Here is a 21,536-nt window from a genome sequence, read left to right on the forward strand (position 1 = left end):
TTTTCATTTTTTTTTTCTTTTTTTTTTTTCTTTTCTTTTTTTTTTTTGGTAATGCACCTGACAGGAAAGAAGAAAAAGATAAAATTCCTTTTTCCCCTTCTGTCACCTCCTTCTCCTCCTCCCTGGCACGTTTGGGTCTGAAGCGTGTGTGCGTGTGTGTGTACGCGTGGCTGGCAAGGAAGGAAGTGGGGAGCCTGTTTCTGTTAACCCCAACAAGCAATTATTTCCTTTCAAGAGAGAACTTCTCTTCATCAGTTGCACATCATACTGAGTCTTTGAGCAAGTGCCAAATTTGTACTACAGCGCTGAACTAGTCCAATTTGCTTATTTTTTTGGTTGGTCTCTGTTTCTGTTTTTCTTTGGGTTTCCTATCTCTTTCCGCTCTATCTCAAGTTAGGACAGTGTTGTATCTTAGACAATCCCTTAAAGAACCTGATATACCAGCAGCTGGTGAGATTAGATTTATATTTTTGGTTTTGCTTTTGCTTTTTAAAGGAAACTGTAGGTGCCATTCTCAGGTGAAAAAAGAGAGAAAGAGAGAGAGAGCATAAGAAATTTAGAGAAAAAATATTTTATGATCTTGGATTTTCATGTGTGCGTGTTTATGGTACTAATAAGAATAATATTGGACTATTGTGAGCAAAAAACATGTTCCAGAATGAAATCCCACACTCTCCAAAGGACTTGGTCTGCAAGGAGCTTTTGCTTTTCATTTACACTTCAAGTGGCAGCATGTAGGACATAAAGAAAAGATTGTTCAAAATAGGATTTGTCCAACACACGACAGGGCAGCTGGAGACGTTAACTTCTCACTGAGTGTAATTAGACTACCATGATGTCCAGTGTTAACGAACTCGTACTTACAGGGCTGCTGAGTACTGATCTCTGATTCAAAAGGCAATTGATTGTGTTGTGTTTTTGTTTTCTTTAATTGGCTTTTTTTTTTTCCTCCTTTGTACCTGCAGAAATCCATTTTTATCAGTGGGATATTTTTGTAGGAAGAAAGACTAATAGTTACAGAGAGATTTTTGTTTTCGAAGTTGAGAACAGAGAACCCAAACCTTTATGGTGCTGATTTTCTCTAGATGCTGCCTCTCACAGGTGAAAAATTGTCTCCCAATTCCAGCGTCATCCTAGAGCCCCTAGGTATGTTGTGCAGCTTTGCCTCCCTTGGACAACAGCAGTCAGGGCAAAGAAGGTGGATTTACACAAATGTAATGCTGAGCATATGTTGGCCTGTTGTAATTTCAACAAGGTAACTGAGTATTCTGCTTTATTTTGGAAGAATAGCATAAATACAAGTGAGTTACAGAATCTCTTTTCATCTCTGCGCTTTCATCTTCCACTAGAATGAAAGCATCCATGTTCATGTAGCAAAACAGAAGCATTAGATCTAAACCGATCAACCAACCAAAAAGGCTACCTCTTGGTTTCAAGCGGCAGCTGTCCAGTAGATCTGCAAAGTCCCAGTGTCATACAGAGAAAACGAGTCTTCTTCTGGGTCAGTTTTCTAATACCACCTTCTTGTTGCTCACTGGTAAACTGGAGGCTCGTTGCCAGCATTCCCGTAGCCTTGTGGAAATAGCCCTGTGAATCTTAGTACCAGCCAGATCTCAGCCCGAGGGTTTGCCAGAACCAGCATGTTCAGTACTTGGCAATGCTGATTTTACAAATTTACCTTCACGGCATGAATTTCGACCTCATGGTAGCAGCCATTTAATCCATATGCAGGGCAGAAGTGGCAGGCAGCAGGAGGGGCTGGGGAGGACGATGTGGGGTCTTTTCTGCTGGATCACCACTTGAAGTGTAACTTGAGCTGTGCAGACCTTGCACAAAGCAAACAAGCAAATGTCATTGAAGAGTATGAGAGTACTCCAACGAGCAGTTTGGATGTGTGATACTTCTACCCAGCAACATCTGTTTTGTTTTTCTCCTTGTTTTCCCTTTTTGATGTCCACCTCTGCCTCACAAAAATTCTTTTCTATTTTTGCTCTCTCAGAAGATTTGCTCTGAAGTTATGCTAGGAGTAGCTGATCATATCCTCCATGTCAGAGAGGGTTCCTTTTGCTTGTGTTTTATGACTGCTTTTTTTTTTTGGTTGGTTGGTTGGTTGTTTTTTTTTTGGTTGGTTGTTTTGGTTTTTTTTTTCAGTTAAACTGCCTCTTCTTGCTAGTGTTGTAATGGTAATTATAATAATAATAATAATGGTCAGCTGTTCCCAGATTAGTAAATTATGTATAATTTATTTTATTTCCCCCCCTCCTTTTTTAACTTTATTTTATTCTGTTCTAATTTGGCAGTGCAGCAAATGAAGCTGTTAGGCTATTTAAAATGGATACCCCTCCCCACCTTGCCTTTTTATATATATATAAATATATATATATACATATGAAAACAAATAGCTTCTTCTTCTGCTCACACCATTCCTCTTTCTGTTATTTTAATTTTGGCCCCAGCCATGTCAACTTCTGATGTTTATTATGATGGAGTGAATTAATGGGAGTGTTGTTTTCAATCTTAATTAACTTCTGCTCTCTCATCACTCATTTTAGTTATTTAATTACACCAGTCATCTAGAGCCAATTTTTTTGAAGCACTCTGTTTAGATAAGAAGTTAAAAAAAAAAAAAAATAGGCAATTGTTTTTATATCATCATTATGTACAATGTGAAAACAGATATTTGCTCCTTTTTTTTTGTTTGTTTTGTTTTTTTGTTTTTTTAACTTTTAAATTTGTTCCCTGTCTTTGTGAACAAATTACTTCTGACTCTTGTGGGTTCACCTCACATTTGCTGGATGCTTAATTTCTACCACGCTATAGAGACTCTCTGGTTTAATGGTGTAACGTTGGGCTACCAGAATACTTTGTTTTAGCTCCAGGTAGGTGCCACTGCAGCAAGCATGACTGGAGCAAGCCTTGGACGTGTGGGTTAGAAAGCCAGCCTTGGTGAAGTCTATGGGACAAAGGTCCCTTCACTTCAGCCAGGCCAAATTTCAGCCCCTGACTATGGGCAGTGCTGCAGGAGATGCTCTGGAGATGCTCTGGAGGTAGCCCCTTCTCGGTCCAGTGCTGGAGCAAGGCTGGTGTCAGGGCAGCAGAATGAGTTCTGTGCTTGCTGCTCACTGTGTAGGCCTGGGCTAAGGCTCGGGCCAATGCTGGTTTTGTCATCTGCATATTTCTGTCTGAGGGACTGTGCTTGAGCCTGCGTTTGGTCAGGCTGGTTGAAGAGGTAGCTGGAGCGACCTGTCTGCCACCTGATATACTGATACACCTCAATACTGAGCCTGATGCAGCAATGATAAAATGAAAAAAAGAAAACAAACAAAAAAGGCTCTGGGGTCCCAAACCAGCAAAACACTTGTGCCTGTGCTAAGGTTTTATTGGGCCAAAGTATGAGCGCCCATATATCCTTCAAGTAGAAGACCAGATTTGAAGACGAGGCCCTGTTTGTCCCCCTTTCATTTATCAGAAAAAACAAACAAACAAACAAAATAATAGCAGAACGCATAAAAACAGACCTTCTTGTCTTGTTTCTTTTTTTTTTTTTTTCCTGGGTTCTGTGCCCTAGAGCATGTAGGCAAACCAGGTTCGAAGAGGTTAGGCTTGTATTAACCGACACGCGTGTGGAGGCCATTCTGTTGTAGCGGCCTCGCTCTCGTCTGACATCGGGGAGCCTCTTGAGTCAGTGTGCTCGGTAGCTTAGAGCAGAAAAATACCAGCAGTGGAGAAAAGGGGAAAAAGAAGAGAAAAACTGAGACACTTGCTTCTAAGCTCAATTAAATAACACAGAGTATATCCTTTTTCAATTTATTCATGCCTTATATTAGTAAAATAGGATTTTTAAGTGCATTTAACATCTTTATTTAACCGTTCCGCTGTATTAATCAGGCCCCCAGAAAAGAACACTGGCTATTATTATAGCATTTAATTAGTTTTGTAACCAAATCCTCTTATTACAAATGCATATGGAAGAAATTCTTTCTTCGAAGACATTATTTCAAAGATTTGGTTACTGCAGTAGACTCTCTCTTTAATTAAATCATTTTTTAGAAAGTAAATTGTCTTTAACCTTTTTACAGCACATTTTCAGAGCTTTTTCTTTTTAATCCAAAGAGATGAGCTGTTATTGTCCCCGAAGAAGCCTCTGACATCACGTTTGTAACATCAAAAATAATTATACTCCGTGGAAACGTAGACCTTACTTAGCAAGAATTCATCTGCTGGAATGAATGGCAACTACATAATATCCTGTGCATTTAAGGGCATGATTTATCAGATAGGAAGTATTTTTGTCTGCCCACTTCTTGATAGAATCATATCTTCAGTTTTGCAAAGAAATGTGTGTAATTCACTGGATGTGGATTCAAGTGTATCCTCAATTCACAGGGCATGGGCTGGATGTTTAGCTTGGTTTATATTTACATTTTTTCAACTTTATCTTAACTTGTCAGTTTCCCAGATAGAAGAACATGTCAAGTTCATTTTTTTCTACTGACTGATTTCTCTACTCCCCAGTGTTTTTGTCACTGGTTTGCTGAAACAGTATTTATATAGCTCCGTTGGCTCTAAAGCTCTTACTCCCTTAATGTTTTGGATTTTACAAGTGAAATGAAAATAGAAAAGAAATAGAGACAATCAAATGCCTGGAGCTTAAAACAAAGTATGCGCAACCTACCATCTCACTTGAAATTTAATAAAAGAAATAATTATGTAAATATAACATAGAGTTATAGATTTATATTTTGTTCATAACACATAGTGTAATATAAGTTGTATATTTTCATGTTTTGGTTTTATGTTATCATTCATGCCACAATAAATGAAAAAAACAGGAGTTGATGTACTCTTTAAAAAAATACAATGTGGGTTGCCACCATCCTGGGTTTTTGGGTTTTTTTTTTTTGTTTTTTTTGGGTTTTTTTTTTGTTGTTGTTGTTGTTTTGTTTCTTTTGCATTCCCCTTTTTCAGTATTATTGCCCTGCAAGGCACCAATAAAACAGCAAATGTGTTCTTTACCTATACTGTGTTCTGTTTCCCACTTATTGTAGTGAAGATTGTGCTATTTAATTTTGTTGCCAGGAGAGCAAAACAGCTGGGCTCAAGGAGCAAAAAAAAAAAAAAGTAGATTTAGGTTCAGGTTCACTTTTCCTGTCCATTCCAGAATTCAATCTTTTCAACTTTCACAGGAAAAAAAAAAAGTCACCCTGTCTTTAAAATACCAATATTAAACTAGAAGAAAAAGCTGATTCCTCAACAGTGCAGCACAGAACTATGATGACAGGTGCCACTCACTGAGCAATTTCCAGTTCAGAGTCAAAGCTCTTCCTACGTGGAGGGGTTTGAATCCAGAGGTTCAGCACATGCCCACCTTCCCAGCTTATGTTTGCTTTCTGCAGATTTACCTGTTAAGAGACCAAAGCAAATGCTCAATTACAAACACCGGTGACACAAAGCTAGGAAAAAAAATAGCTCTGCTCATAGTCGTAATGTCCCAACATGCTGCCTAAACAGTTCATAGAGTTTTGACAGCAGCATATGGCACAAAGTGGGATGAAATGAATTTGTACCTGTTTTTGACAGTAAGTTATTCTGATGGGCGCTTACTCTTGAGTGCCTACGGCTTGACAGATGCCATTCTATGGTTCCAGATTTCCCGAAGGGGAAAGGCAATATTTGGGAAAGCAAAAGGGAGCACCTGGTGATGGAGGTCCTGCAAACCTTTCCACACTTCCGTTACTTGCCAGGTTGCCCTCCACACTCCTCTTGGGAGCAGGATGGCACTTAAAAACAGCAGCCCATTGGCAAACCAGAGATCTGTTTTGGCAGCTTTGTTACAGTCTGTCACGGGAAGCTCAGCCCAGCATCCTTTAGCCCCTTCAAATCCCTTTGTCAGAATCGTAGACCATCTAGAATTCACACCATATCCTTTGCATGTACATCAGTACAGTGATAAAGAGAGCACCTGTACAGGCCAGAGAAACAACCATGGCCATGCTGGGTAGCGTGGCTGTCAAGTAATGTCATGCTGTATGCTCAGCATACCTACTGACTCTTCACCTGCTACTTGAACCAAGATATTTTGCTTCTTTGCCCTTTTAATAACCATCACCCTGTACAAAACCCCCCGTGTCGTTGCCCACCAAGCCCTGGAATGTCCATGAGTACTTGGACCTTCTCACTGAGATGGAGGTGCACAGGTTTTTAACATGAGTGGGCAAGGCCAAGTACTACGAAAACTGGAATAAAGACCAGTTAGACCTCAAAAGTCCAACAAATTTTTTTAAAAGGTTTCTAGAAGTGGCATCATGGCCTATACTTGGCAGGGTAACAATTATAACCCTAGCCAAACTGTGGGATTTTTTTTTTCCTATTCTTATTTCTTCTTTTTTTTTTTTCTTTTTTTTTTTTTTTTCCCCTTCAAAAAATGCTAAAGCATTCCAGCAGTTGCCTGCAGCAGGAAGGAAGAAAATGAGGATAATTATGGCATTAATCTATTTAAAAAAGAGAGACGTGTGACAATTAGCGCATTCCTACCAAGAAAGCAACATACAGAGAGATGCGTGTAGGAAATTGCAAAGCCCCCCCCACCCTGAGAAGCCACAAAAGGTTAAGCAAAAGTGTGTGTTCCCGCGAGGAAGTGCAGCGCTGCAACTCTGGGAGCTCTCACCGCTAAGTCTCCAATTGGTATACGTTCAACAGTATTGCAGAAAAGCGGCGTGGGAGAGAAAGAAGCAGTGGCTGAGAGGCCAGACAGTGGAAAACACACTCTGAAATGGTCTAAGGTCTGGGTGCCTCCAAAATGGCTGCCAGGGGGAGAACCTGGCCTGCCCTGTGTAGGCCAACTCATTCAGTGGGAGGTTACCATGCCATAGCAATACACTTTTACCTGTTCCAGTGGGTGAAAACACTGCCCACAGGAACCGGATGGGCTTTATGTCCCTTCCAACACAAACCACTCTGTGATTCTGTGGTTCTATGAAATACAGGAGCTACACTGGTGCAGTGGCACGGGACTGAGTGTGTGTGCAAGATGGCAAGGCTCAAACTAAGCTCTGCAAAGCCCCTTCTGTCCCCCCGCCAGAGCATCCCCACACACAGGGATTTGTGTCGGTTTAGTTTCATATTATCAGTGCAACTTTCACAGGCAGTGAATGCCTAACCCACCAAGCATAAATCGATGCCTCCTGTTGTATTTAGCAGAGATACGACTTAAATACAGTAAGTAAATCAAAGTAATTATTTAAAATTAAAATGATTTATGAGACTTAGTCGGGGAGAGTGGAGCGGTGGTAGAAGCAGGGCAGAGAGGCGCAGGGCTTCAGCAGGCGATTCCTGACTCTGTCAGAAACTTGCTCTACAACTTCAGGAAAATTACGCAGCCCATCTCCAAGACTGCCATAATAATACCTACTTCAAAGGGGTGTTAGGAGGCTTAATTCATTAATGCCTGCAAAGCACTCTGAGATCTTTGGATTAAAGGCGCTACAGCAGTGCAAAGTATTATTAGCTACAGGAAAAAGCTCTCAGGCAAGCACAACATTCAATGTCTGCAGCTTAAAAAAAAAAAAAGGAAGGAAAAAACCATAAAGATGGGCAAATTGTGGGTGGTTTGGTGCTTTTTTTTCCCCTGTAGCCAGGTTTCCTTTAAGCAGCCCTGGACTTTGCTGAACCAAGGCAAAGGTGATGAGCTCAGGGCTCCTGGCGCTGCCTGGCTGGACTCTCAAATGCTTTGAATCTGGGATTCTTTTTATCAAAGAATTCTGAGTTTGTGACTCAAAATCATGTTCTTTCTAATATCATGCTTACCTGCCGAATTAAGCAAGGTGAAAATAATTTTGCTGTGTACAGGATATCTGCATTTAAAAAATTCAATTTAAGCTTTCATTCTCTCAAAGAAAAATCTTTTCCTTTTGACATGAAAAGGGTAAGATTTTCACCACTTGTAATTATTCTGATTCCAGAGGGAGTCAAAATACACAAAGTAAGACCTTTAATGATTATCCCTCCATACAGTTGCTCTACCTACTGTGAGCACAATTAGAAATGGACAAATTGTACTAAGATTTTACTAGACTAAATGGAAGAACATTCTAAGCAAGTGTCTTGGTTCTAGCTATTCTTTTCTTTCTAATGTTAATAAGTTTTGAAAGCAAACACCAAAACAAAGCTGACTTTTGTGTACGTCCAGTTTTGTCTGGTCTTCTTCTGCCCTTGGTGCCCACAGCCACACCTCTGCTGGGGGCATAGGAACAGTGTGGGCAAAGGTGAGCAGGGTTTGGTGCTGACACAAGCAGGTCTCATTTGCTGTCATGTTTACCTAATTGACCAGTTCAATATGGACTGCAAATTTTTTTTTTTATTCTTCCTGTCTTTGAAACTTTCAAAGTACAACTTAATGACTTAAAAATAAACATGATCAACAGCTCCCCAAAGAAAAGAATGTAACTTAACTGTCTATATATATATATATATATATATATATATTTTTTAATGTTTCTGACTTCATAACTTCACTTTGTTTCCAGGACCCACTGAAAGAAAACACAAGGGAAGTGAAGTATAAGTGATTCTGGCTCCCGGAGATGCTTTGTTTCTCTGCTGATAGAATATGAAACTTCATGTAGGTGGTGGGTAGAGCCATCATAACCCACTTTCTTCTGACTGAATAAGGGAGGTCAATATATTATCGTATCAAGGAAGAAGAAATTACATAGGCAATTCCCCAACAGACAATAAAGACAATTCTGACAGCATGATCAAAACAACTGTATAACTTTTCTTTTCTCTTCCTGCAGACACACCAGTGTTTAAATGACAGCTGAAAGAGGATGATGGACTAAACACATTATTCCCTGTTCCATCTACTTTTTTATAATAGAAATATATCTTGAAGACTATATTCAAGTTGATCAAATAATAAGTCAATTTGTCAATAAAACAGATTAGGCAACCTGTCTGCAGAGATGATATCTGTCAAACAACATATTTTGTTAATACAGTCTGGAAGCAAATGCCTTCACAAAAGACAATACAAAGGAAACACAGTGCCATTTTTGAGTTTATTGAAACACAGCTCTGACTTTGATTTCACTCAGTAATAGATGGTTAGACTTTTTTTCTTCCTAAGTTCTAGTTGTTAGTTAACAAACTACAATTTGGAAAAGACTGAAAACTAGAGTTAATGGTTGGCTTAGCCTGAGTAGGCACTGACATATTTCCAAACTTCTCATTGCTGCCTGCCCTGCTCCTGGCTATTCCAACCTTTGAGAGACCAACCTGCTGGATACAAGCCATCAGTATTGTGGGTACATTGAGGTACCTCTATTTCCTCATGCTCTGTTTGTCCTTCCCCACTTGTTACTTCTGTTACCAATCACTGTCTGGACATGCACAGCATCAGCTGATCTGCCTTGTCACATCATGAGCCCTGTCACCATGCCTGCCGGATTTAGCCATGATGCTTTGATGCACTCTGTACTCTGATGCAAATCATCCCTTGGAGATGCTGGGCATGAACTGGCCTCAGACACATGTGGGGGTCTCTCAATTTACCCCATGTGAAGGAACAGAGGGAATACTAGCATACACAAATACACAGAATGATCAAATGCGAATAATGTGGGTCCAAATAGTATAACAATCTAACTCTAAGGATATTATGATTCTATGATAAGATTGAAGATATTTGCCCAAAGTATAGATTCATGATTCACATAAAGCTTGAGTTATTCCATATAGAGTAAAATCAGTGGCTGGAAAAGGCAGGCACACGAACTTCAAAAAGGTTCATTTTGAGCTCTGGAAATTTAGATTAACCAGACTTGTATATTAGCAGAAGTTTTGCCAGGTGAAGTTAGAACCAGCTGTTGTACTTGAGTGGTTCTCTCCTTCTTCCTCCCTCTACTAACATCATGCAATCCTCAGGTAAGTGACTGATTCAGAAACTCATACTCTTCTTTCTTGGTTGGGAAGAAACATGTGGTATATGCTAATCATTTGAAAAGTTAAAATGAGTTGTCTGGGGTTTTATTTTTTTATTATTTTTATTTTTTTAACATAGAACTTGGGAACTGAACTATTCGATGCAAAATTTGCATTCTAAAGAAAACTGAAGCTACTAAAACATGTGACCAAAAGGACCAGCTGTAGTGGTTGAAAACAAAGCAAACAACAACAAAAAGTTCTGCCAGAGATTGAAGGGCTTTTACCCACTCAAACTTAGCTCTGCAGTCCCAGGCTGCTGTTAAGAATTAATGAGACAATTTGCTTTTACTTTCAATACTGCATTGACACATTCTGGGATGGAAGATCTTTCGTTCAACAAGTCTTAACAAAAACTTAAAATGTGGAAACTGCATTATGAAAGGTATAGATTGATTAAAAAAATAAATCTCCTTGGCAAAGTAGGTGAGTGGATATAAAGGCTGCACGAAAGAGAGAGTTGTAAAAAAACGCAAATGTCAAACTAACTCTGTCAAGAATTTATGTCAAAACATTAATTTTTGTAGGGAAATTTCAATAATAGTCAAAGACATTCTCGTAAAGTATACTGTGCAGTTCATTCAACTTCATGTAGTGGAAATCACAGTTTACAAATCTGGACGGCACACCCAGTAGGAACCTGAGCTTCCACCATTAATTTCTCCAGCCCTCTGAGCTTATGCGGCCACATGGCGATGTCAAGAATGCTTAATTATCCACCCAGCCCTACAAACCTTGAAGCACAAGATAGCCAGCAATCCACTCTCATTCAGAATAGTTTGGCATGTCTCCACATTGTAACTAACCAGTGTTACCCCTAGCAATTGCTCTTTGAAGCAAAAACATGTGCAAAATGTCTTCATTCAGCCTAGTAGTATCATATGTCAATCAGATTCAGGATGCAGAACTGGCCAGCAATATCCTAAAAAAAAATTGTCTTTCTAGTTTGAATCACTTTGAATTAACTTGACTCTGTCATGTTACTGGCAAGAACATTCTCTCTTGAGCATCTGATTTCTAATTTTTTCCTCTTTTTTTTTTCTTTCGGTCTTTGGATTTGTCTGCAAGTTCCAAGGATCTGGTATAAGCTTTACAAGACCAACTTAGCCTGGGGCTTTGGCAAGTGGTTTAATATTGTCTACATTGCACTGAAGTTTATTAACACCTTTCAAAAACCTCTGCAAGTTTGTAAATCAACCAGTGGTTCGCTCTCCAGAAATAATAAGGGCCTGATTTCATTAATGTATACAAACACAGATGACATATATGTGTCAGACACGTGTACATGGATGATGTTTTGTGTATCTGTATTTACATTACACTAGGCATTTGTGTCACAATGACAGCATTGAGACTGATGAAGTTAAAGCCACAGCACAACAGAACCTATCGGACTTCAATGGTCTATGAGATCCTCAGTTTTTGTAATTGCCGTTGTTTTTGTTGTTGACCTGACTTTTGAAAGGGAATGACAGCACTGACACCTGATGCTAACATGAAGCAAATACTGATTATCTACAGTGTGGCATCACTGTCATTTTCATCTAGTTCCCTGAAGAATTACTCTGCTCTCAGAGATTAATTTATTCTTTTATCTTTTGTTGTAGTCCTAGGTGGCTTTATAATGATTCACAGATGCAGAGAGGATAATTCCAATTTTCTAGTGTTTCTTCCTGATCTAGAGGAAAAGAAACTGCTTTATATTGAAGTCCCATTAAGATAACCCCTTCCAGCAGAGAGGGGGAAGCCATGTGTAACCCATACAGGGAAATTAATGCTGCTACAGCTTACAGTAAATCAGTAAACGGTTCTTTCATTATCCTTCCTTCAGCCTCCATGGATTTTATGTCATTGGACCAACTTATGTTGGGAGTCATCTCCTATGCAGCCACCACAGAAATGAGTCAAAAAGTGCAACTCCAGTAAGTGCAGAGTAATACTGTGTAAATATCAGTGTGCTATAGGCACACTGGCACATGTGGATTGTGTAACATCACTAAACACGACACTGTGAGGATATCCTTAAATTTACAGTAGTTTCAAATATTACACTATCTTTGCAAACCTATGTAGCCCTCTTTGTGCATCATACTCTAGTCTCTAACTACATGATTTGATTATTTGCTCTTTTTTCTTCTTGGGTCCATGAGTTATGGCAAAGCACAGGCCCTACTGATCTCAGCACGAGCCAGCACTCCCCTTCACCCTCACTGCCCTGAGTGTTGTTTCCACAGCCCAACACGTGAGTCCTGCCACAAAGGCAGATTTATTCACCCACGCTGGCACATATTATTGTATTGTTTGAATTCCTAATGATTTGCTAGCTTCATCAGATCTCTGGAAGGTCAGAGGGTAGGAAAAGCATCATTTTGTTCTTGAGCACTGAAGGGACGATAAAGCTAAGGTCACATAACTCTACTCATTTTAAGGATACAAATGGATAAGGCTCAACCTGCCTGATCATTAGTACAGCTTGTGAGTATCAGCCTACTTTTTTCAGACTTGGTGCCAAACACCGAGACTTTCCACCAGGCAGATTAAGCCCCAGGCTAGCAAATAGACAATGAGAACTACACAACTGGTGGAAAACTGTGAATATTTTTGTAAGAATAGCCTAGGTAGGGAATTCATGTATCCACTTTTTTAAATTCTTTCAGCCAGTGAGATCCCATTCTTCCTATATCCTCCCACAACCACCTTCTGTAACATACTAGAGAGACGCCTAACCCTTGACTATATTGCTCCCCAGGGCAAGGCAGAGCTGCTGCAGTGAAATGAGACACACCCTGACTGGGCACAGTCATGCACACCAGAACCAGCAGATGAAATTTACACTGAAGCTTGATTGATAAGAGCTGGCATTTCTGAATTGCAGAGAGCTTTGATGTGGCAAGTGTTGTCACTGTGCTTCTTAGTGCAGCTACTTCTCCATAGTCTCAAAGACACAGACAGAAACATATGTATGGACACAATATTCTCTCTCTGGATGGTTTCTAAACTGTTGCTCATGCTGGTTTTTGTTTTCCCTCAAAATGTCTTCCTTCTACCTGCAGCTGCTAGAAGTGGCAGGCAGATGCTCTCGCCCAGAAGGATCTCCAGGCCCAGCATTGCCATCTGATGTCAGCATCAGCGTAAATCCTTCCTTCGACCTCAGCTGGCAACAGATCAACCCTTTGGCTTTCAGGGGCATTTCTAGGGGTGGGGGAAGATTATTTATTTTTAAAAGGCGAGAGTTATTGAATTTGCTGTACCTGGATGCTGCACAACTCTTTGTAATCGTTACCAAAAGGTGATGTCACTGAAACTTATTTTTATGTCATTCTCCTCACCCAAGGTAAATATGGAGTGCTGTCATGCCATTACGTGATGTAAATATGTCATCTTAATTTGTCTTTACACATCATAAATATTTTATTATATGACATTATTACACCTCCAGATATCTTTTTCCATATGAATAGTAATTACTCAAAGTATTTACTGTAATTATGTCACTTGATGAAATTACAGTAATTACATCGAAAAATGATAGCCCATGACTAATGAATTAAAATAGCATGGAAATTCACATAAAAATGACATTAAAAATGTTAAGGATCTGAGGCAAACTCACAAAAGCAAGGAAATTCATAATTAAGAACTTAATCTCCAATAACATTGCAGGGTGCCACATTTTTAGATTATATCACAGGAAAAAAAGAAAAAAGAGAGAGAGTTATTACCTGAACAGGAATATGGTACAACTCAAAAGTGAACTGCCACAAAGCACAACCTGGCATTTTTGTATAGGTGTGTGAAGCAATGTATGCAAGTGCTATCTAGCAGCTTTCAATGACATTTAATCAAAAACAAAAGACAGTGGGCCAAAGTCAGAGGCAGAATGAGGCAGTGCCAATTGGGTGGAAGTTTCTAAGAGCTATTAGTGACAATAATTTTTCAGTAGGTCAGGAGAGAGACAGCAAAGGACTTCAGACCTGAAGAGTGAGAGGCCTAGCATAGCTCAGAAACATCTGTGAGTCATATGGTAAATGTGAGGATATGGCACCCAACCTGTGCTCACAGCTTTTGCAGTGCCACTTACAGCACATCTGCAAGCAAACAATCATTTTCATAAATCTAGCTACTTCCAAGAAGCCACAAAATGCACTGCTTTAGTATTTGCATAGCATTTTCACTTCCACTTGTGTCCTTGGAGGTTTCTATCTGACTAGAAAGGTAGAAGGCTCTCTATTGACAAGAAAATTAATGAACAAATATTATCTGAAACAGACCTTCAATTGAGTGAGATGATTTATCGTTATATTCATCATAGAGATATTAGCTGTAATCTGCATGTTGTCCTAGGCACCCTGCTCTATATGGCTCTGCTTGAGCATGGGGAGATCGACCAGATTGCCTCAATCATTATGATTCTTTGAGTTCTCATTCTGTACTCATTTTCTGCATGAAAAGAAATAGATCTCTGGTACTGAAAAAAAAAAAGTCCAAACAGTGATGCTGCCTAAGAAGCAGAGAAGAGCCACAGGTTCCATTCTTGCTCATTTTCTGCCACACTCAGGAGCTGAGCATTGAACTGATGAATGCAAAAAACTCAAGGTTGTTCATCTCCTCTCACAGCTGTCCCTTTTGTAGATCCCAGTTTGGTTAAGGTACTCCAATGGACTTCACTGTTTTTTGCAGTTTTCTGTAGGATGTTTTCAGACTTTGATAGACTAGAGGAAGAAACCATAATAAGCTGAAACAGCTTTCCACCAAACATGAGAAAGCTGAGTTTCTAATTAAATCAAGGAGATTAAAGAAAGGAAGGGAGAAAGGACAGAAAGGAAAAAGGAAAAGAAAAAGAAATAGAAAAAGAAAAAAGGGAGAGGCAAAAATGAAAGGGAGAGAAAGAGAGAATGAAAAAGAAGACAGAAAGAGAGAAATTCTGTTTCCAGTTAGAATATCCAGTAATAATTTAATATATGGTGCCATTTTAGAAAATGTGCTATTCATATTTATGAAAGGCTTAATAGATGCAGCTGCATCCTTTAACAAATTATTATAAGGCATGGTATGAAATGCATTAGTAAGAAATGCTTAACAGATGATGCTGTGACAAGCTGTTACAACGCGTGTTATAAGACGTCAATATTATTAAATCTATGGGCTTGGTTAGCACATGAATATAAATAATTTTTATGCATGCTACAAATTGCCATGCTTTATTAATAATGAAGTGTTTATAAATGGAACCTTACTGTAAAGCATTATTAAATGCAGCTACTCAGAAGACCTTAGAGTAATACTGTAGTAGCATTATCATGCTGAGAAGCAGACTAGAAAGGCTGCTTTATTTTACTTCGTCAACATGGGTTCAAATACACAGGGCTTTGATTCCAGAAAACCCATGTGGTAGGAGCCACCAATATGCACGGTTGAAAGCTGCTGTTGTCACATTCTTTGTTATGCTGAAATCACTCTGGCCTCACTTACATAGGATTTACACCAATGTAAGTACCCGCAGCACAGGGGTAACTTCTGATTAACCCTGTTGTAAGTGATACAAGCTGCAGGCCACATTTTCCTTCTCAAATGAGAGATGCCTGAAATGTAACTGTGCATTGCAAGGCATTCTTCTTGGGGGAAAAAAAAGAAAAAGGAAAAAGGAAAACAAGTACATACATGTGAAATGTACATTTCTCCGTACTTCAGATTCTTCCCTTCCAAATATCTTCCAAAATGTTACTTCTGCATTAAAAATTAGCTTCTTTATTTTTTCTTTTCTTGAACAGAGCACTTCGACACAAAACATTGTGTTGTTCCTGAAGTTACTGTGACTCAACAACACACAGGAGTGGCTCAGTTTATCTGGCCCAAGCATCTTGTGAAAAGCAAGGCTTACTGCTCTTATTTTAACCATTTCATGACTTTGTGATTGATGTTGTTCGTGTTTCTAGGGCCTCATTGCATTAGACTGACACACTTACAGATATCTACCACAAATATATGCCTCGTGCTGCAGAGATCTAAGCTAATTAATAAAGATGTAACAACACTAGGACCATACAGGCAAGAAATGCTCATTATGTGATGACACACAAAGTCTTAGAAAATCTTTGCTCTTTTTTTTTTTCCAAAATTGTAGGGCTTAATTGCTTCTGATTTTTTTTTAGTTGGACTTTCTCTGTTTTCAACCATCTGCCCCTTCATGTACCTTTTAATGATGGTTTTTTATTATTACTATTTATCTTTTTTTTTCTTTTTCCTTTTTTTCTGATAATCATATACTCCAAGCTGTAGCTTACTACTTATATCAAGTATTCCTAAAAAGGTCAGTATCCATGTTACTGATTTGGGACAATCACTTTGGAGGCTCTGGCCTTTTCTGTATCAAGCACAGCCTCTCCCACAATCCAGCCCATTCCTCTTGCAATACCAGCCAGCACATACAGGTTTCATTACAAGGCAGAGCAGTTTTCTGCAGATGAGAACGGGCAGTCATTAGAAACCACCACCACGGCAAACTGCTAGAATAGGAGAAATATCCTCATCTATGGGATAAAGTTACACAGTGTTATCAGTATCATCAGCAGAATTCACTCTGGAAGGGAGGCTGCCTTCTGAGAGGGCAAAGAGATTTACATGTCTGTATGTGTGTGAGCACATGTTTGTGGGCACATCACTGTTCTCATCATTCACGTATAGTATTTTTGTAGCCACTGATCCTGCATTATCTGAACACTTTGGCACAGGGCAGAAGAGCTTTAGCTCAACTTTTCAAGGGGAACTGATGGCCAAGCGTGGAGAGGTGCATAGGGGTTCACAGCAGGTGCTATCAATGGTGGCAGGAAAACTCAGCTCGCCTGGTATCACATCTCAGATACCTTGGGAACCTGCTGGGAGAAGAAAGATGTGACCCTGTATTGCTCAGGCCACAGCAGCGGGGCAATCCAACTTCTCTTCCGGATCTTCCCCCTTCAATACCAACAGCCGGAGAAAGCATCTTCCCAAGTGATGCAGCCCACCTCATTTATCACCTCAATTATCACCCAGGAATTAGAAAATAAAGCAGAAATATTACCTAACTTCTCGAAGCTCATAAATGTTGCAGATGGGTTCATTCTAAGTTCTGGGCAAATGTTCAAGTTGACTTTTTTCATAGATAATATACTTAAACTGACCAAGGCCTCATTCTTGACTGTTCCATTCCTCTTTTTTTTTTTTTTTTTTCCCTACAGTGTTTCATGGCACACATAGATTAATGTCAAGCAAGCATGCTGAAGGACTCATATTGTATTTATCTGTTAGCCTTGATGTGATTGCAATCTTCTGTATTTTTGTGCATTAGTTTCTACTCGAGTTTATAGTTAGTCCTGTTATAATTCATCACGTATCACTTCTATTCTTTGTTTTCCCATTCTTCATCATTAATTTCTGAGCCAACTTTTTACTTATTCCATGACTCCTGCGCCCAAAACATTAGTATTAACCTTCGATGTGGAACTTTGTCAAAAATCCTTTCCGAAGTGTAAACAGTTTTGTCATTTCATTACAAAATCTGCCATTGTGTTCCAAAACTCCTTACTATAAATTTCAAGGTCACTCTTCCTCTTGTAAAGTCTCAGCTCCAGGTGGACCCCCCTCTATCAAGCTGGAGTTGGGAAATGCAGATGCTGAAACCATAGGAGTCAGCACTTCAGAAACTGCACCCAGACATACAGCTGGGCCACAGGGATTTGTTTGAGGGAACTCAGAGCAGGATTTCCACACTGCACTGTTTTGTGGGCACAAAGCAAAAAGCAAGTGCTGCTTGGGGTCGGGTCACATCCTTTCCTCTCAAGGTTTTCCAAAAGCCATACGGGGACCCATGTGGGTATGAGGGATGGGCAAAAGCAAGAAGCCTCAGACTAGTTTGAGGTTGATGGCATAATGCTGACATCTGATAGCCATGGGCCCTGCAAGTTTTGCACACCATGGAGGCATCCCAAACTTGTGAACGAAGGGCTGGATTCAGCAAGTGGCTCCTTACATGCCATACTGTGGTGCAAGAGATGAGCCAGCAGGGAAGGACTGTCGGTGTTCCCACTTAGCCTTTATTTACATGCTTCATACAGTCTGCATTGGTGTTTTATACGTTTCTCTATTTACATGATGTGTGAATCCCATGTACACTTTTTTTCCTCAGAGTCATGCAGCGAGTGTTTGTTTGTGCATCTGTATTGTGCTCTACTTTTCCTCATGTTCACAGATTTTTATTAAAATATTTCCATGAAACAGGTTGTTACCAGAAATAAATGAACACATACAAATTAATACATAGAAACAGATGAGTTATATAGAATATTTACAAACAATGGCATGGAATTCAAAGCTCCTTGTAAACACAGCATATAAATAAGTATATACATACCCCATATTTACTACTATTTATTTTAAAAGCTACTTAGTAGATCTGAGATAGGCAAAGGCTGACAGGCAAGCTTTTTCCCATTCTAGATTGTGGATGCATCAAAAACTTCTCATATAATAGCCAAATCAAAAGGATTTCATTTTTTGCTCAGCTTGTGGTTCCTCAGTCTACAGAAATGCACATATGCAGTGTAAAACTTGGGTTTATGAGTAATGCTGAGGTGACTAAGCCTCATGAAGCACAGAGTTTCAAAGTGAACTGGACAAAGTAGTGCAGCGTGGATATGGCACTGATTCGTTGCTGAGGAGCAGAAAAGTGGCTTGGGACCCAGCTTCTCTCCAGGAGTGTGCTTTCATGACGGTCAGGGCTCAAGTAACATGCCCAGTTACTCCTTCAGCATTGCCGAGCTTCTTGGGTATGAGGTGAACAAGACTATAATTGCATACAAGCTAACTCAGCCTTCTACACAAGCTGATATGAGCAAATATTTGCACTTAATAATCTCAAGTTGCAGAAGCAAAACTGTATGGATCTTAATGATGTTACCCATCATGGCAGTGCAAGATCACTGTGTGCACCCTTTTACGAACAGGAGGCTTATTAAGAGATACAAGAGGCAGGGTTGACTTTTCCTCTCTTTTCGAGAAGAGGCTGTTTTGTCAACGTTTTGCCAGATTCTAGGAGTGTGAAATTGGCTGTTCATGTGCAGCCTGCACAAGTACTGTAGTTTGAAAGCGAAGGCAATTAATTTTAGTTGTTGACTTAAACTGCTGTTGAGAGGTACTTCATTTCCCGATTCTTCCTCCTATAAATAGATTAAGGGTTACATGAAAGTCAAGTTGTGCTCGTTTGTCCTCCCTCCAGATAGATTTCCCATGACTGCTTATCTATCAGCTCCCCGCCCTTAACACAATTTGTTTCTCAAATTAATTTAGCTCACTCACTCTCATTGGTCTACAGCCAAAAAATTGTCTCCTGTTCCTTTAATTTTTTTTTTTTCTTTTTTTCTTTCAATTAAAAAAAAAAAAAAAGGAAACAAAACAAAACACTCTGGAATTAATATTTTCTGGAAGAGAGATTGAGAAATGTGCAGCTTGTACTTATGAGTGAGAAAGCTACAGAAAATCTATCTTTTAGAAGGAGATTTGTGTTACCAGCCTGGAAGGACTACTGGTGTTGGAAAGTGGTGTTGGAGAATGGAGGCTACACAGAACACTGCAACATCTTCCTGCGTTCAGTTTTCATCAATCACGTATTATTTGGCAAATCTTGTTACTTATTCATGTGCTGGTTGTAGTCTTGCTTTCTGGTATGACCCATAAAGACAATCACCTTATCTACAGAAGTAAATTATTTCTCATCTGAGCTTATTTGCAAGAAGAAATGTTACCAGTGCTGAAGATATTTAAAGTGTCTGACATGAACACATGCATGCAAGCTAGAGAAAAATGATGTACATTGATGCGCCTGGAGATGTTCAGGCTCCATCCTGTTGTTTGATGCAAATCAAAGTCAAAGTGCTTGCCCATGGGCTACTTCATGTCTCTACTCCAAAAGAGTTCCAGTTCCACAATCCAAAACTTAAAGCAAATGCAGTAGATAGCTAGTGAGAGAGTTCAAAGAACAGTCATATTTTCTGATGAAGATAAGGATGTCTGGGAAAGTCTGAATCACCATTTTGAGGGCAGCATTTTTTTTTTTCATGGAATGCATATTTAAAGAAAAAGAATTCCTTGATCTAAATATTCTGTATTTGTCTTAGTGCGGCTCATCTGATCTGTGATCTGGAGCTGCAAAATTAATTTACTTTTTACCACATAATACAGAGTTGAAAAGAATTAGGAAAGGTCTGTGTTTTATCAGTGGAGATGCCAAATCATTATCTGTTAACTGCACTGCATAATTCTTGCCAAAAGAGGAGGAGAAAACAGAAGTAATTTTAGATAAGAGTAGATATCTGGAGATATTAAGAAAGACTAGATCTTCTGAGAATGATGTTATGGTATGTAGCTCCTGTGAGCCAGGCACTTCCAAGAAGTCTCCTACTCCTACTATGCAGTGTGATAGGTCTGACACCACAAAGACCCATTTAGGCTGATGTGCCTCCATGTATAACTTGGTTGTTCAATGAGTTGTTCAAAGTTCCATCTCCCAGAAATGCTGAGTTGGTCATGCAAAGGGGAATATCTCCATCTGGGGGATTCCCAGCAAAACACATGGATGATCCATTTCACGTAGGGTTACCTTCTGCATGCATCCAGTGACAGGAAGCTTGTATGCCTTTGAAGTGCAGTGATCTTGAAGGTCCACAGAAAGCAGTAACAAAATCATTGTGGAGTTTGGCAGTGAGATGAAATGAAATACAAATGTTGATTAAGTACTCTAGAAGACAATAAATAGAAGGCAAAATGACTGGCATGATTTTATGCCATTACTTTTCCTGAAATATCTTGATAGAACAACAAAATTCTAAGCAGATGAGAATTTAATCAGTGAAATGTGTATGCAGATACATATTTGTAATCTTGTGCTCCAGATTTAAGATTAGGCATTTGACAGGAAGCCAATGAATAAATCTGATAAAACTACCTATGAGCTAAATTGGTGTCATTACAGCACAGCATTGCCATTGGAACAACAGGGTAAAACTAATGCCCATGTTAAGTACTGAGCTCTGTTAAACATGCCAGGCAGCTGTTACACGACTAGAGATCCAGGTTAGAGCATGGATTCGAGGAGATGCTGAGTGTCACAACTGCTTTAAGCAGAAATAATGTGAAAAGCACTTTTTTTTTTTTTTCAATAAAGTCTCTTCAAGATAATAAACAAACAAAACTACCATTTAGCTGTCACATTGCATCATTTTACATCTCACCCGATGCTCCTGTAATTGTTGCTAGTGATTCTATGCATGAATTGCATAGCGAGGCACATAAAACTATTAAGGTAATAGGTCGGGGTACATCATTGCCATCATAGGTTTCAGGAGCTCTCAAACCCTATTCAGCAGAAGTATGCGTTTAAATTGTATTATCACTGCATTTCAGAAAATCCTGAAAGGACTTAACTGTTGCTTGGTCAAAACCTACAACACAGAAGAAAAAAAATAATCTCAAGAATTGAAAGCAATTATATATTTAAGACATGTTCATTTGTTTTCGGGGGT

Source organism: Lagopus leucura, unplaced genomic scaffold (assembly GCF_019238085.1).
Source record: "Lagopus leucura isolate 7727_CA_CO unplaced genomic scaffold, USGS_WTPT01 Super-Scaffold_100159, whole genome shotgun sequence".
Lineage (NCBI taxonomy): Eukaryota > Metazoa > Chordata > Aves > Galliformes > Phasianidae > Lagopus > Lagopus leucura.